The 16,435-nt window shown below is 42.2% G+C and overlaps 1 protein-coding gene across 2 annotated transcripts in view; it reads left to right on the top strand.

The window, feature by feature from the left end:
* Nucleotides 1-16,435, top strand: part of KLHL30 (kelch like family member 30) — a 77,608-nt gene that overhangs the window by 2,519 nt on the left and 58,654 nt on the right. Inside the window, exons 1-3 of one of the 2 annotated variants that reach the window (XM_077488498.1) lie at nucleotides 13,370-13,681; nucleotides 14,255-14,389; nucleotides 14,471-14,544. The exons of the other annotated variant lie outside the window; for it this stretch is intronic. The gene's annotated coding sequence lies outside the window, so the exon portion shown is untranslated. Of the gene's footprint in view, nucleotides 1-13,369; nucleotides 13,682-14,254; nucleotides 14,390-14,470; nucleotides 14,545-16,435 lie in introns of those variants that run through there. 2 annotated transcript variants of the gene reach the window in all.

The raw sequence follows: 16,435 nt of genomic DNA on the forward strand, positions 1-16,435 counted from the left end.
CTTGCTACAGCCCCATCTAAAACAATATAAGCTCCTAGGATATACATATACAATACATACCTCCCAGATCTGTAAGATTGGTAAAGATAAGAACACGCTTTTGCACCCCCATCCCCCAGTCACATGGCCCATAACAAATTAAGCATACTTTAAAGCAAACCTTTTAGCTAAGAAAAATCACATCCGTCCTCCACAATATTAAAAAGCCAACTTTTTTTCTTTCTTTGCTTCTACCTATTTCTTTTTCTTGCCTACCTTTCTTTTCTCTACTTTAGTTTGCACCTGCCCCTTCCTCGATTCTTGCCTTAGAGAGTGTGATATGTAAGTCTGGCTATACATTATACAATTTTCTTGTAAATTTTTTCTTTAGATTTACCAAAACCATATAATATGAGGTCAAACGTTTTAATTTCAAGGCAGGCGCTTGCACTACATAGTTGAAGGCAAATTGAATAAGAACATTGTATAATGTATGGCCGGTTTATGCCTTCCTCTGAAGCCTTCTGGGGTACTCACTTCACATATTCCAGGAGGCAACAGACCCACAAACAGAGAAGTTGCACAATATCTTGCTGTCTTGGCTAAGAGAAAGAATTGAAATAGACCAGGCATGTTCGAGATTTCGTACCACGTTATCAGGCAGCCAGCTGCAAGTCTATGAAAGAGACAGCTGGCTCCCAGTGCCAAAAAAAAATGGTTGAGTGGAAAGAGTAGTGCACTACATAGTTACACTACGAGCACTCTAGTTGTGAAAAGAACAGTACTGGATTCAATGACATTGTAAGTATATATTCTCTGCTTTACCCCCACTAGAAATTTTCCAACCACTACTTTTCATTTTATATTAATGTTTAAAATATGCAATACAATCATCTAAAGAAAAAATCAAAAGCTTAAAATTGCAAATTTGGCCTCTTTCCCCCCTATGTCTCCTCTTCCCCCTCGTGTCTCCCTTTACTTTCTTATCACCTGCTATTCCCTTGTTGCGCTCTTTCCTACACTCTTCACTTTTCCCCTTTTCTTATTTAGTTTCCTTCACTTTTCTGTCCTCTTACATGCATGTGTTAAATAATACAAGGTATATGTTATGGAGCAGCACCTTTTCACTGCCATCCCTTGGCTCTCCATACATAATCAGCTCACATGCTAAGATGAGTGTCACTTTACTTGGTACTTGTGGCATGCTGGGTTCACATTCCACAACATTTGTCAACAGTCATATATGTGCAGACTGACCTTGAAATATATTTTTGTAATTTTGTAAATCCCAATAAAAAACTTGCATGGAAACAAACAAAAAAAAAGAAAGAAATAGAGGTTAAAAGTGGGACATAGAGGAATGCTGGAATGAGGAGTTAGGTTCTAACAGTGGTATAATCCCTGCAAACGGGAAATAGTTGAGAGCGGTAGATATGTAAGAAAAAGCTATTTTTTTCAAAACACCTAAGTGCAGATTAGTGCCATTCACAACAAATATATTTTCTTTCAATTTTGTTTTTATTAAGAGAGGCTAGCAATAGTACACATATAAATTACAGAAGATTTCATGCAGAATTGCTAACATAGAAGCTGATTTACTAAAACCAGAGAGTGAAAAATCTGGTGCAGCTCTGCATAGAAACCCAATCAGCTTCCAAGTTTTTTGTCAAATTCAGATTTTGCATTTTCCAGTTTTATTAAATCAACCCCATAGTGTCCCAGACCACATGGAAGTAGGGGATGCTAAACACAAGGTGAAAATATTTTCCAGAACACTGCGGTAGATTTAGGCCTCTTTTATGCGAACGATCCGTTCAGGTCTGCCTGTCAGTTTTTTAGGTGGACCTGTCAGCGGTGACATCCGACCCGCTCTGATCCGAAAAAGTGTGACGGAGGAAAAACCTACTTTTCCATCAGTCATCGGATCGGGTGACGACGGACACTGCAGCCCAAAGTCATCCAATCTCCCTTAGGGAAGAGCGGCGCTCTGACAGGTCCATCCTTGCGCAGTGTGCAGAGATGGACCTGTCATCTTCCTGCTCAGCGGGGATCGACGGAGCAATCCCCACTGAGCAAGCGGATGTCCATGGGGCGGATCATAACGGATCCTTCCCGTGTGAAAGAGGCCTTACTGGTACACTAAGAATCTGGTGCAGTTGTGCATGGTAACCAATCAGCTTCTAACTGCAGCTTGTTCAAGTAAGCTCGGGTGCCCCATAGCCAGCTGCTTGCTGTAGGGCACTCGACAAGAGAGAGGGACCAGGAGCTCCAGACGGGGACCTGAGAAGATGAGGGTCAGGGCTGCCATGTGCAAAACCACTACACAGGGCAGGTAAGTATGACATGTTTATTATTTTAATAGAAAAAAAAAACAGACTTTACAATCACTTTAAGCTTTGATAATAAAACCTAGAATCTGATTGGTTTCTATGCAGAGCCACCCCAGATTTTGCACTCTCCATTTTTAGTAAATCAACTCCTTTGTGTCCAGAGCTGCTCATCTGTGGCTGGCGGTAATTACTATTACTCCATGTGTGGCTGTGGAGCCGCAGCTGATCGCAAATACCTGGCCATACCTGCTATGGGAATACACTGACTGATCTAGGCCTGGATGTATGGCCTTGGACTATCGAGGGGGTGATATCTAAATCTATGGCTATTGGCAAAGCCTTTGTTTGCATATTTCCTTTTTTTGTTTTACATTATGAAGGCACCCATTTTCACAGATATGTGAATCCTATTTGTATATGAGACATATCACATCCCAGTGTGGAGTCTCTATTGTAATTTACCAATATACTGCTAATTGTTTTCCTTTATAGTTATATTGCTGTGTATTTATCTTTTTACAGCATGCACAGATTATCACATAGCTCCCAACTGTCCCTGACTTCGAGGGACTGTCCCTGATTTGGAGCAATGTCCTTCTGTTCCTCATTCCTCCTCATTTGTCCCTCATTTTGGTCTGATCTATATCGATGTATATAAAATGCACTTTTTATCTATTAAAAAGTGTTTCCCGGTGCTAAACCTTTCATCTGATTTCTAAATTGCTGCATTTGTAAATTCTAAAAGCCAATATAAAGGAATAGTAGTGGTAAAAACACTTGTGGGTTTAACCAATCTTATTTTGTTGTACAATTCTCCTTTAAGGGGGTGTGGCAAGGGGTGTGTCCTATGCCTGCATACTTTTGCTGATAGGTGTCCCTCATTCCCATCTCAGAAAGTTGGGAGGTATGTTATCATAAAGCCTAAGACAATATATGACTGTCTGTCTGGCTTCATATCTAGAACACTCTTCTGATAAGGTATCAGGGCTATTTGCACTCCAAGCTAAAAAAAAGTCTTATCTCTGTCTTCAGAGCAAGCACTAATGGGGAATACAGAATTAGAGAGAGTTGAGAGCGCACTAATGGCAAATACATGGCCTCTCTTCTCCATCCTGTACACGAGAATGCCAGGCTTATTCTAGAATGTATTTTTACCCATCACTCGTCTTTACCAATTAAGCCTGACACAGTGTGAAGGACTATGAGAGGGTATCACTCCACAGTGCCTTTGTGTCTAGCTATACTTCATTTATAATGTACAAAATTATTAAATGGATCATGAAATGTTGATGTATTGGATTACAGATTTGGCTCCCTACCTGCAGCATGAATGATTCATTAGAGCTATTTCTAAAGATTCGTTTTTTTTCAATCTGGAGTTCAGTTCAGTCCTATATCCTCTATGTTTTTAATTCCCATGATCAATACTATTATCCTTATGTTTTTTTTTTGTTATCCCTATTATATCATCATTGAAATTTTAAATCAGCTTGTTCTAATGGAACAGGTTTGCCAGCTATGCAGAAATGTTTGGATAGTCTGTAAGCACTCTTTCATATTTGCAGTGGAGTGAGTGACTTCTGTTCGCCTCAGGGCACTTTCTTGCCACCAGAGTCCATCTGCGGCTTTTTGCGTGGTCCTTTACCCAGTAAGGTCCTGACATGCTTACAAACACATACACATATTAAGGCCAATTTTTTTTAGACAAGGTCTAATTAACCTACCAGCATGTCTTTGGAGTGTGGGAGGAAACCGGAGTACCCGGAGGAAACCCAAGCTGGCACAGGGAGAACATGCAAACTCCAGGCAGATGGTGTCATGGTCAGGATTTGAACCAGTGACCCTATTGCTGCTAGGTGAAAGTGCTAACCACTACACCACTGTGCTGCCCTCTGTGGTGCCCTCTACAAAGCAACCTGCATTCCAATCGCTTATCAGAGAGCACTTAAAGCGGAGTTCCACCCAAAAATGGAACTTCCGCTTTAAGCACTCCTCGCCCCACCACATTTGGCATGTAATTTTTTTTGAGGGGGGGGGGGTGGGGGCTTCATTAGTAGGGGGACTTCCTGTCCAACTTCCTCCTTCCACCCTGGGATCGCCAAGCCGACTCCTTACACCTTAGGTGTCCCCTCCCTCTAGGCGATCTCCTGGGACACGTGACAGGTCCCAGGAGATCACCTGTCCACTCCGGGAGTGTAGCGCGGCTCGCACATGCGCCATGTGTGCCCGACCATGAAGCCAAAAGCTGTCATGGCAGGGTGCCCAGAGTGGCAATGGAGGCGACGGTGGAAAAGAGGGGGAGAGGAACGCCGCTCCGTTCGGCCGCATCGCTGGACCGTGGAACAGGTAAGTGTCTGTTTATTAAAAGTCAGCAACTACACTTTTTGCGTGGTTTCGTCATGCCCTCTGTTGATGTTGAACGATGACGCCGGTCAGGGCCTGACCAGCACGGAAACCGGAAGTGATGTTGTGCGCTCCACCACGCTCTGCCTTCTACCCGGGAGTGTAATACAGTGTCTGCAAGGAACAGCACACTTCCAGCGGACGGCTGGAGGTGGTGATAGCGCCCTCTATTGTATTTCTTTATGCTTGTTGATTGCATTTTAAATGTAAGCAGCTAGGATTAAGGGGGGTTTCTGCTGTATGGGTATGTTGCATTATAATAAACAGGATTACGCTATGTACATCTATCCTTGTGTTTTATGATACAATCGGAGTACCTTTGACCAGTGGACCTTCTGGATAAGTGGGGTGTCAGCACAGAGCGGTGTTTGGACACTGATACAAGGCTTTATTTCTAGCGGCGTCTGGTGAGTTTGAACCCCAGAGTGGTGTGTGCTTCATGAGGTGGATAATTGCACTCTTACTCTGGTGGAAGGTGCACGCTAAGAGAAAAGTGACCATGAATTATCTGAACTGTCCACATATCCATCTGCTACATAAAGACTGCTGGCCGTGGTGTTTGCCAGTGCCCTATGGTTTCATTACCATACATTTTTTTCCTATTTTTATTTTCGTTTTAGCGCTGTTTTAGTATTTATCTGATGCAAGGAGGACTTTAGCTCTGGTTATACTACTGTAATACTTTATATATATATATATATATATATATATATATATATATATATATATATTTTTTTTTTTACATTGCCAAGCAAGAGATATATAAATTACTCCTAAACGAGCATTAGAAGTGCCTTTTTTAGTTGTTTGATTTTGCAGTATCTTCCGGGTATCGTCCGTGCCATTCTTTGTTCTGTTTTCCGAAGCCGATGAGGATGTAATTTCCGCCCTTAGTTCGTATCCCTGCCGAAATATTGCGAATGCGCCGTAGTATCCTCTGATTCACTCCCCTGTGTGACGTCTTATTCAGTCACAAGGGGGAGTATCAGGAAGACCACAATAATTTCTGCATTGCAAGACTTCTCCTCTGTGCCGTTCAGAGGGGAATCTGGCTCACAGTAAATTCCAGACATGCAGGAAATAAACAAACTGCACAATAAACATGCCGTTAATGAAAGTGCATACTATGCAATCACATATGACGTCATCACAGATAAACAGACAATTCATATTGAAACTACACAAGTAAGTGCACTTTCACAGGCAGCGATCAGCTGCCTATGTTATGTAGTATCTTCTGAGATTAAGTTGTATGTGAGGGTTTACAACCACTTTAACATTTGCGGTGGAGTGTGATGCCCTCTGCAAAATGACCTGCGTTCTGATCACTTATAAGAGGGTGTTTTACAGATGGTGAGGAGGCATTTAATTGCTTTCACACCTGATTTAACCCTGTAACTTTGCACTACAGCCAGGGCCATCTTTAAGGCAGGGCAAAAGGTGCAACTGCCCTTGGCCCCATCAATGTTATGAGACCCAAAGCAGCTGCTTCATACTTGCCAACTATCCCAGTTTAAATTCCCTTGTCCCTTGAAGTTTTAGCCAAGTGCTGTGTCCCAATATCTCAGTGTGAATTGCTGCTACTAATGCTGCCCAGCTCTTCCCTATTGCCATGTACAGTGACTCACCTGCAGACCCTGTGTTTATATGTAAATAGCGAAGGCATTCATATGTTAAGAAAATGTTTGCCCAGGGTGCAATAAATATTAAAGACGGCCCTGACTACAGCACGCATTGCATGCTTAGCATGTGATTGTGGTGAGCTCCAATTGAACTCAGTGTGTGAGTATGACAACTGGCACCACTAGTCAAACTTTGCACCCTGAGTTAAAAATGCTAGAGCCGCAAAGCATCATGGTAAAACTGTGGCTCAACTGCATTTTTTTTCCTGCCCTGGGTCTGCCCATCTAAAAGAGACCTAACATAGGCTGTTTGAGTGAATGAAAAAAAAATAAAACCAAAACTCCAGCCAAAGATAACAAGATAAAATGAATAGCGGAGGAAAAGATACATTCATAAAATGCAGCCTTTAGGTGGGGGGGGGGGGGGGGCAACTACAGGATTGATGCCCTGTGTGTCTCTCTTTCCCTCCCACCGACTTTCAGCTGCTGCAGGGAGAGGCACACAGGGCATCATTTGTGCAACCATTCACCCTCTAAACTCCAATGCCCCTCCCTGTCCTGCCCACATTGAATTCCTGCTGCTATGTGCCCCCTCTGTGTAGGCACCCCTCCCACTGGCAGCGCTGCCAGCTACCCTCTCCCGATGGTTGTTGCAGGTACACAGGGGCTTGTTCTGGATAGAGAGTTGACAAAGGGGACATAAACATGTCATTTGTTAACCCCTTCCTTTTCTGAATGAACACAATAAGTGATCGGTACCGATAGCCTCAGTGTCCATTCGTAACTGAAGCATAGTAAATTGTGTTTGATATAATTCAGTTTATGAATGAACAGGAAACTCTATCTCCTGTTCATTCATCTTCAGTTAAGCTGAGGCTGCAGAGAAAGGAATTGAAAAATCTGTGTCAGCTGTGTATAGTAACCAATAAGCTTTAACTTTTTATTGTCAAAGCCTAATTGAACAAACAGAAGTTAGAAGCTGATTATTATGCACAACTGCACCAGACTCTGTGTTTATCAGTTTTAGTAAATCCCCCCCCACTGTGTCCAGTCATAACTGAAGCATAGTAAACTTAGTTTACTGTGCTTCAGTTTGTGAATGAACAGGAATTTCCCATTCATTCATTGTCCAGTGCAGGGTTTGTTTTGACCCCTGATATTTCAATAGGGCCCTCAACAGCCCCCAACAGGCCTTCTAAAATTTTTAAAAAATAATAAAAAATTGTATTAGAAAATAAATAATTTAATAAATAATAAAAATAAAAAACTACTGACACCATACACTACCCTACTGTCACCAGCCTCTGCCATACTTACACTATCCATGGCCCTACTGACACCATCCGCTACCCTACTGTCACCAGCCTCTGCCATACTGACACTATCCATGGCCCTACTGACACCATCCACTACCCTACTGTTACCAGCCTCTGCCATACTGACACTATCCATGGCCCTACTGACACCATCCACTACCCTACTGTCACCAGCCTCTGCCATATTGACACTATCCATGGCCCTACTGACACCATCCACTACCCTACTGTCACCAGCCTCTGCAATACTGACACTATCCATGGCCCTACTGACAACATCCACTACCCTACAGTCACCAGCCTCTGCCATACTGACACTATCCACGGCCCTACTGACACCATCCACTACCCTACTGTCACCAGCCTCTGCCATACTGACACTATCCACAGCCCTACTGACACCATCCACTACTCTACTGACTGACACTCTCTTCTGCCCTACCGACAACGTCCACTGCTCTACTGACACCATCCACCGTATTTATATTTTTTACAGTGACATTTGTTTTATTATATTTTTCTAAGTTTTCCTTACTATTTAGTTAGGTCTTGCTAATTTATTTCAAACAAAGGGCCCAAACCCCTGTGATCTTTGATCGTTTGCATATTGTTCAGGTAGATCTCCACCTCTCAAAGGTATCCTACCCCTGATCTACATGGCCAAAAGTTTATGGACATCTGACTAGCACTCTAACTTTAGGGGCATAGGTGTGTGGACACCCCTTCAAGTGATTGTGTTAATATATTTCCAGTGAAGGGTACAGCGTGCTGAACACTTTAGACAGTTGTGAGCTTTCAACCTTGTGACAGCAGCTAAGAAGGCCCTTTTTTTACAGCATAGCTGTGCCCCTGTACACAGATACAGGTCTGAAAAGAAATGGTTTGATGAGTTTGGTATAGAGAAGGGGTCTTCAAACTTTCTAAACAAGGGGCCAGTTTACTGTCCTTCAGACATTAGGAGGGCCAGACTGTGGCCAGTGGGAGTAGAAAATGTCCTGGCGTCAAGTGGGAGTAAACAATGCCCCATCTTTGTATTCAGTGGGAGGAATAGTGTCCCATCGTTGGTATCAGTAGAAGGAGTAGTGTCCCATTGTTAGTATCAGTGGGAGTAATAGTGCCCCATCGTTGGCGTAAGTGGGAGAAATAGTGCCCCATCATTGGTGACATTGGGAGGAATAGTGACCCATCATTGGAGACAGTGGGAGTAATAGTGCACCTATCGTTGGTGTAAGTGGGAGAAATAGTGCCCCATCATTGGTGACAGTGGGAGGAATAGTGACCCATCATTGAAGACAGTAGGAGTAATAGTGCACCCATTGTTGGTGTAAGTGGAAGAAATAGTGCCCCATCATTAGTGACAGTGGGAGGAATAGTGCCCCATCGTTGGTGACAGTGGGAGGAATAGTGCCCCATCATTGGTGACAGTGGGAGGAATAGTGCCCCATCATTGGCGACAGTGGGAAGAACAGTGCTCCACTGTTGACAGCAACAGGAATTATGCCCCATTGTTAGTGTCAGCCAGAAGAATAGTTCACCATTGATGGTGTTAGCAGCAGGAATTATAGTGCCCCAAGGTCTGGATAAAGGCAAGCAAAGGGCCACATCCGGCCCCCGGGCCGCAGCTTGGAGACCGCTGGTATACAGGAATTCAAGTAGTCTCGACAGAGACCTGAGCTTCCCCTACTGAATGTCTTTGAGATGAATTGGAAGACATTGTGAGTTAGGTCTTCTTGTCCACCATCAGTACCTGACCTCACAAGTGCTCTTTTGGCTGAATGAACACACAAACATCTTGTGAAAAGGCTTTCTGGAAGAATGGAGACTGTGGAAAAGGAAGAAGGCAACTTCATATCCACGATTTTTTAATTGCACGTCCAACAAACTCATATACTGTAGATGTGGTACTTGGTTATTTTCAAACTTTTGGACAGTTAGTGTAGTTGTATATGGGCAGAAAATAACTTGTCATAAAATGAAGAAGCAGTCTATAAAAGCAGATGAATATTATACTTATCAGTCCAGCCACCGGTGAATCCAATCTCTCTTGGAGAGCTACACCCGCAGCTTGTATCTTTAGCATCTGACACTTCTGAAACTTACAAGCCTGGGTCAAGAGGATTTTGATCACTTTTTAAATATAGGCAACACATTTGACTTACGCCACTCCACTACTTCTAAGTCAGTCATTAAATAGTTTCTAAACAATAAAATATAGCTTATAAAGATCTGATCTCATTTATAAGAGGGTGGGTATAGGGCCTCTTGTGAAGGCACTTTATTAACTGTTTCTGAACCATATCAGTTTTGAGCAATTTTGAGATTTCTTTTGAGATTGTTATTAAACACAGCAGTATTAAACACAAATGCAAACTTTTATTATACTGCAGCTTACCGATTATTAGCTGTTGTGGCTACATTCATTTTCTGTTTTAGGCTTTCCTTTCTTTATTTTCACTTGATGATCCAGCCAGTAAGTCTGTTGTTTTTCAACATAACAAGCAGTTGTGTTGAGACAAACCATTTAACACTGACAGGGGTGCTTACAATGATCAGCGTTTGATTTATTCATGTAAACCTTTACCCCAAAAGAAAAAAACTGTTTGCTGTAATGGCTTATAAAGTATTCACTGGAGTTTGGCTTCGATTTGTTAGTGTATGTAAATCTTCTAGTACATCTTATACGCCCCTCCCCCAAGACTGACAATGGTTCTGCTCAAAGTGCCCCTCTGCTCCATTATTCAGAGTCTGGGCACTAGTACAGAAGGTGTGTTGCTGACTAGATCCCCAGGAGAAAACAGGGAAAAAAGGCCTCAACAAAGAAAATCTATACAGCCTCCACTGCAGTATATTGAATTTTTGGTTTTGGGTTTAATACTGCTATAACCCCTTCACGCTGACTGTACGCAAATCTGTGACCCCACTGGACTGGCCTTTTTTGTTGGGGCTGCATATTTGTGTATCTCCCAGCACAGAGACCAGGGTCTCACAGAGAGCCCTGGGCCACGTACTAACGATCAGGACCATGGATCTCATGATTCCGGATCACCTGATTGCTGTGATAGCCTCTGATTGGCTATCACAGTAATCAGCCACCGTGAAGCCTACCCCCATGTTTTCTTTCTCTGTGAATGGAGGAGAGAAATACTTTCTCTCTTTCAGAGAAAAAAAAAAGTGTGTGTAAAAAAATAAATAATAATGATTATAAAAACATAAAATAAAAAAATACCTAGATCAAGGTCTGATCTAGATCAGTGCCAGGGCTAGTGTTTGGGTAAAGGTCACAGTCAAAGGTCAAGATCAGGGTAAGTATTTTTTTTCATGGGATTTTAATTTTTTTCTTCTATCAGTCAGTTAGTGTTATGCCACACACAATCAGAATTTCCGACGGGAAATGTTCGATGTGAGCTTGTTGGCGGAAAGTCCAACCGTGTGTATGCTCCACCATTGGACATTCGCTGTCGGAATCTTCACCATCAAATGTTTGAGAGCAGGTTCTGAGCAAGTGTACACAATTTCAATTCAGAAAATTCCACGCGTGCTCAGAATCAAGTTTGAGACGGAAGCGGTCAGTTTTGTAAAACTAGTGTTCGTAATGGAGATAGCACATTCATCGCACTGCAAATTTTTTAATCTTTCATTGAAGCTCATTCTCTTCTTCTTTATAATGCTAGAATAATGAAGTTGCTTTGCTGCTGATATTCACACACAGTTCTGACAAATGGATTTCTTATTATTTCTCGTGATCTCCTGAATAATCTTTATTTTTGGTTGTTTTTTTTTTCTCAAGATCTCCAGAATAATCTTTTTTTTTTTTTATAGTGATCTACTTTTTTTTTTCTCAAGATCTCCATAATTTAAAAAAAAATATTTTTGTCATTTTGTGTGTCAAGTTACCACAACACCATTATTATTTTGTATTTTTTAACCTCAAAGAGGTTGGTTGGTGTTGGTGTTCCTTGTTAATTTGACATTGTATTTTTGAAATGTATCTACCTACTCACAAACAAACTGTCCTTTTTGAAGTAAAACACATAGCCAAGTATATCAAAACAAAAATAAAAAATGTATTAGGGGTCCTATCAAAATAAAGAGGAAGGCAACTGTGGAGAAACAGTTGGAATTGGTGAAGCCTTTGTACCTCAAGGCAAACATCAATTATTTGACAGGCCAAATTGGTAGCCTGAGGAGTCCATTTAATACTGAGCACAATACAGTCCAGGACTCCAAGAGATTGGGAGCAGCAACAGACGACATATGTCCAAAGGCCGTGGTCTTACAACAGCCTGAGATTTTTGCCAGACCAGACCGAACCCAGGTCATCACTCTAAAGACTTCCTTGCACGCTTCCTTCCAGGCTGTGGCTGTGGTGTTGGAGGTGTTGCTGGAAGTGGTAGAGAAGTATAGTCCAACTCACAGATGTGACTTTTATTGGTGAGTTGGCCCCTCACCCCCTTATTTAGCGCCAGAAATATTACCTCCCCACAGATGAGGCATTGGCCCTCCTTCGTTACTTTCATTTTACTGGCCGTCATACACGCAAAGGCATCCTGGACACTAGGGGTGGTTGTGAGGACTGCAGTAGCCTGCTGAATCAAAGAAGTCGCTAACTCCTCCAGGTTCTTTGCATTCCTGGTCCTTTTTGTTGGAAGGCGGAGGGGAGGAATCTGGGATTCGGTCAGACTACTGGGCAGACTACTAGGCACGGCCACCTCCGGGCTGCCACTTTCCACGGCCACCTTTTGGCTGCCACTTTCCGCAGCCTTCTCCTGGCTGAGACTATCTTGTTTATGAAAATGGGACATAGTTTTAGTTTTTTGGTCATCAATCAGAAAATAACATACAATTTTGAGCTCATGAGTGTTGCAAATTGAATGTTACCAAATAGAAAAGTCTATCCTTCTGACCCCAGCATTTTTCATTCTTGTCTCAATCATTTTTGGCTACTACTGTCTGAAATTAGTGATCAATAATAACATCTAGTTAACATAATTAATTTTTGAACAAGAAATATGTTGAACAATGCTAGACCTGGCTCAAGCTGGCTCCTCCACATCTTCTTCCTCATCTGATGTGGAAGGAAGAGTGGAAGGAAGGGTTGAGAGCGATGGCCTGGGTTCACTCTGGTCTAACATAAAACGCAGTCGTTCCCAGTACCAGAGCCTGGGGACATAAATGCCATCTGCTGCTACTCCTGATCTCATGGAATCTTGAACATTTTTGCGCTCCCTATTATATGTGCTCCTCGGGCCACCAATTTTGGCCTTCAAATAGGGGGAATCACAGGCTTCACTAATTCCAACAGTTGATCCAGCGCTGCCTTCCTCTTTAGCTTGTTGTTATAATATTGGTGTTTTACCACAGACAGGTCAGCTCTTTATATTTATCAATAAAGTTTGGGAGGAAGTCATGGTCATTAAATTTATCAATTTTCTCTGCAAGACACAACAAAAGACAAACCCTAATGTGAGGCTAAACTCCCCTAATCTCGTCCCAATATAGGCCTCAATCTATAAGCAGTTTAGGCCACTAACCACTTAGTTTCCACGATTGGCGCTTACGTTACTCCGTCCTCCACTCACAGATCGTACGTACGGCACACGCATGTTATGCTTTATATATACTGCGCATGCGTGAAACTCCGCCCAACCTTCTTTCTATTGTATTCCCCGCCCCTTCTGTTTTGGCGCAGTGGGAGAACACATGGTGGAGAGACAACAGGTGCGTGAGAATAGCAGCAACGACGATGAAATCCCGGAGCCAGAAACTTCCCAATTCAGGCGGAGATGCAAGGCCTCAAATATGTCCTTTGTAGAGATGGTGGACATCTTGAAGAGGGCCGACTATGATGGGAAGTATGTACCATACAGAAACCCAAATGCGAGAAAGGCCAAGATCATGACTAAAGTGGTGAGAAGTCTGCAGAGGAATTTTGGGGTACGACGATCCAAGGAGCAATTGAGGAAATGCTGGTCAGACCTAAAATTGAGGGAGCAGGATCAGTACAGAAGGATCAAGAGAGTGCTGAAAAAAAGTAAGTATTTGTCGTGTGTTCCTATTATTATTAGTACTTTAGTGCTAGTCCATGTGCTTTTCTTTGCTGTTGTACAGTTTAAAATGGCAAGTTTCAGGTTCGTGGGCACAGTAATCGTTCGTAGTAAACACTAATAAAATGTTTTTGGCAGATGCAGGTTAACTGCATTTGTTTATGCCTATTTGTATTAAAAGAAGGTTAGTACATTGTTGTCTAGATCTAGATGTTGTCTAGATGGGTTTGTAACTAGAATGAAATGCAAACTTGATTCAGTGTAAGGAGAGGACACTCAGCAGCTGTTTACACATCTGGACGCAGGAGCACTAATGAACACCCTTTTAAGGGTGTCCCACACAGGTGCTGCAGTGGATACTAGAGGTCTCTCTATGTATGATACTTTACCAAAAAAGGTAAGTATTCCAGCTTTAAGAAAGGAAAAAAAAATCTTGTCTTCAGCATGGAACACTGACAAAACAGACAATTGCACGACACTTCCAAGCAATATTTCATATTCCTATTTCTTGCCTCAAATATCTGTGTGTTAATTATACCTTTTTTTTATTATTCACATAGGGGAGAAAAGATTTGGGACATCTGAGGACACCAGGAACCCCACACCTCCTGAATAAGGGGAAATCCTCACACACCCTGAAGAAGATTTAGAGGGAGGAGGGGTTTATGAAGTGGGCGAAATAGGGACCACAACAGGTCAGTGTCTGAGACCACAGCTTCAGGTAATAGATGTATGCCTGCATATTTATAATACATGGTGTGTTATTTTATTTTTAGGTGATATGGATGTTGTGGAAGAAGAAACGCATTTCAACAGTGCAAGTGCACAGATCCTCATCGGGAAGATAATGGTATGCAATCGGAATTTAGAGAAAGTCAAAGAAAACATTAATGATGTACAACAAAAAAATGAAGAACATCATTGATGTTTTAGGCAGAATCTAAAACATCCAAAAATTTAACCGTTTGTCGTTGTATTTTTTATTTTTACTAAAGTTTTTAAGTAATTTGAAAGCCAAATGTTGAAGATGCACACAGTGTGTGAACATGTGCTATCTCCCATCACGGGATATCAATGTGCGCTTTTTGTGGGTGCAAATCCTTCCTCGCAACTAAAGTAGATGAAAGGAAGGGGTTGCACCCCCCAAACACGTCCATTGATCCCCCATTATGGGAGCTAGCACATGTTGACATTAGGCATGGGATCAGGAGGGAAATCCAAATTTTTACTCCCAATTTGTGTGCATCTTCAAAATTTGGCTTTTACAGGGTTGAGATCACCCCATCTGATGAAGGCAAAATCAACACAGTTTTGACATACTAATGCCACATATTGCCTTAAATGTATCAAAGTTGAACTTTGTAAGTTCCTGAGTTGTGGATGTGAATGTTTTATGGTTTTAAACATGGCTGTTTAACAACAAAAGGCTATATACTCTCACACATACATGTTATACACCAAAGATGTTGGTGTGTTAAAAAACCCTTTTTTAACACGCGTGAATGTGCATGGAGTAAAATGTTTTATACTCAACAATGTGTGGCTTATTTCAATGCTCAATACCAGTTTTTGGAGTAAGTTGGTGTAGTTACAGTGACAATAGGGGTATTTACTAAAGGCAAATCCACTTTGTACTACAAGTGCACTTTCAGTGCACTGTCAAGTGCACTTGTTGTGTAAAGTGGATTTTCCTTTAGTAAATAACCCCCACAGTGCTCTAAAATTTTCCCCAATCAGGCCATTTTAGGGACTCAAAGCAATGAATTCATGGAGCTGAAAAGGATAACTATTTTTATCATTAATAAATTACATACATTAACAACAAAAACATTGTGTGTGTGTAGCAGACCCACAACATAATAGTTAGCTGAAGAAGAGATTGTCACCTCATGTATCAAATAAATTACGTTTGCACTATTGAAGAAAATGGCCTAAAATAAAAGGACATTGGTTAACCGAGGAGACAGCTAAAAGAAACACAAGCAGTAAATCAAATGAAATATGAGTTCATTTTCTAAAAAAATATTTGATTTAAAACATGTTTAAGACATTGTCTGGCAAATCAATGGCCCCCCCCGCAAAGTACTCTACATACTTTTGTCAACTTCGCAGGCGCTTTGGGGGGGGGGGCAAGCCAGGACGGCCAGCTTCAAGAGCCATCAGGGTTGAAGGATCAGGAAAGCCGGCCTCAGTCCTAACTGAGGCCACATAGAAATTATGGAGTATGCAGCATGCAAGGACAATATGATTTATTGTATATTCAGTCATGTTGATCGCTGTGAGAAATAGGCAGAACTGGCTGGCCATTATTCCAAAGGCATTCTCCACCAGCCGGTAATTAAAAACCCTCTAGTCTGGGGTGAGGGTCCTCATGGGGAACGGCCGCATCAGATGGTCACCCAGCCCAAAAGCTTCATCAGCAACGAAAACAAATGGGGGTCCTGCCACTTTATCTTCCGGAGGTGGCAAGCCCAAGCCGCCATTCTGGAGACGTCTGAAGAACTCCATCTGGGCGATGACTCCACCATCTGACATTCGGCCATTTTCCCCCACGTCCACATACAGGAACTATGTCGCAGACACCACCGTCAACAGCACAATACTATTAAACCCCTTATAATTGTAATAGTATGACCCCGAGTTGGAGGGTGGGACTATGTGGACATGCTTCCCATCTATTGCTCCTCTGCAGTTGGGAAAATCCCACTGCTTGGCAAACTGGGAGGCCACAGTCTGCCATT

The sequence above is a fragment of the Lithobates pipiens genome, unplaced genomic scaffold (assembly GCF_037356315.1).
Source record: "Lithobates pipiens isolate NorthernLeopardFrog02 unplaced genomic scaffold, aLitPip1_a1.2 Scaffold_18, whole genome shotgun sequence".
Taxonomy (NCBI): Eukaryota; Metazoa; Chordata; class Amphibia; order Anura; family Ranidae; genus Lithobates; species Lithobates pipiens.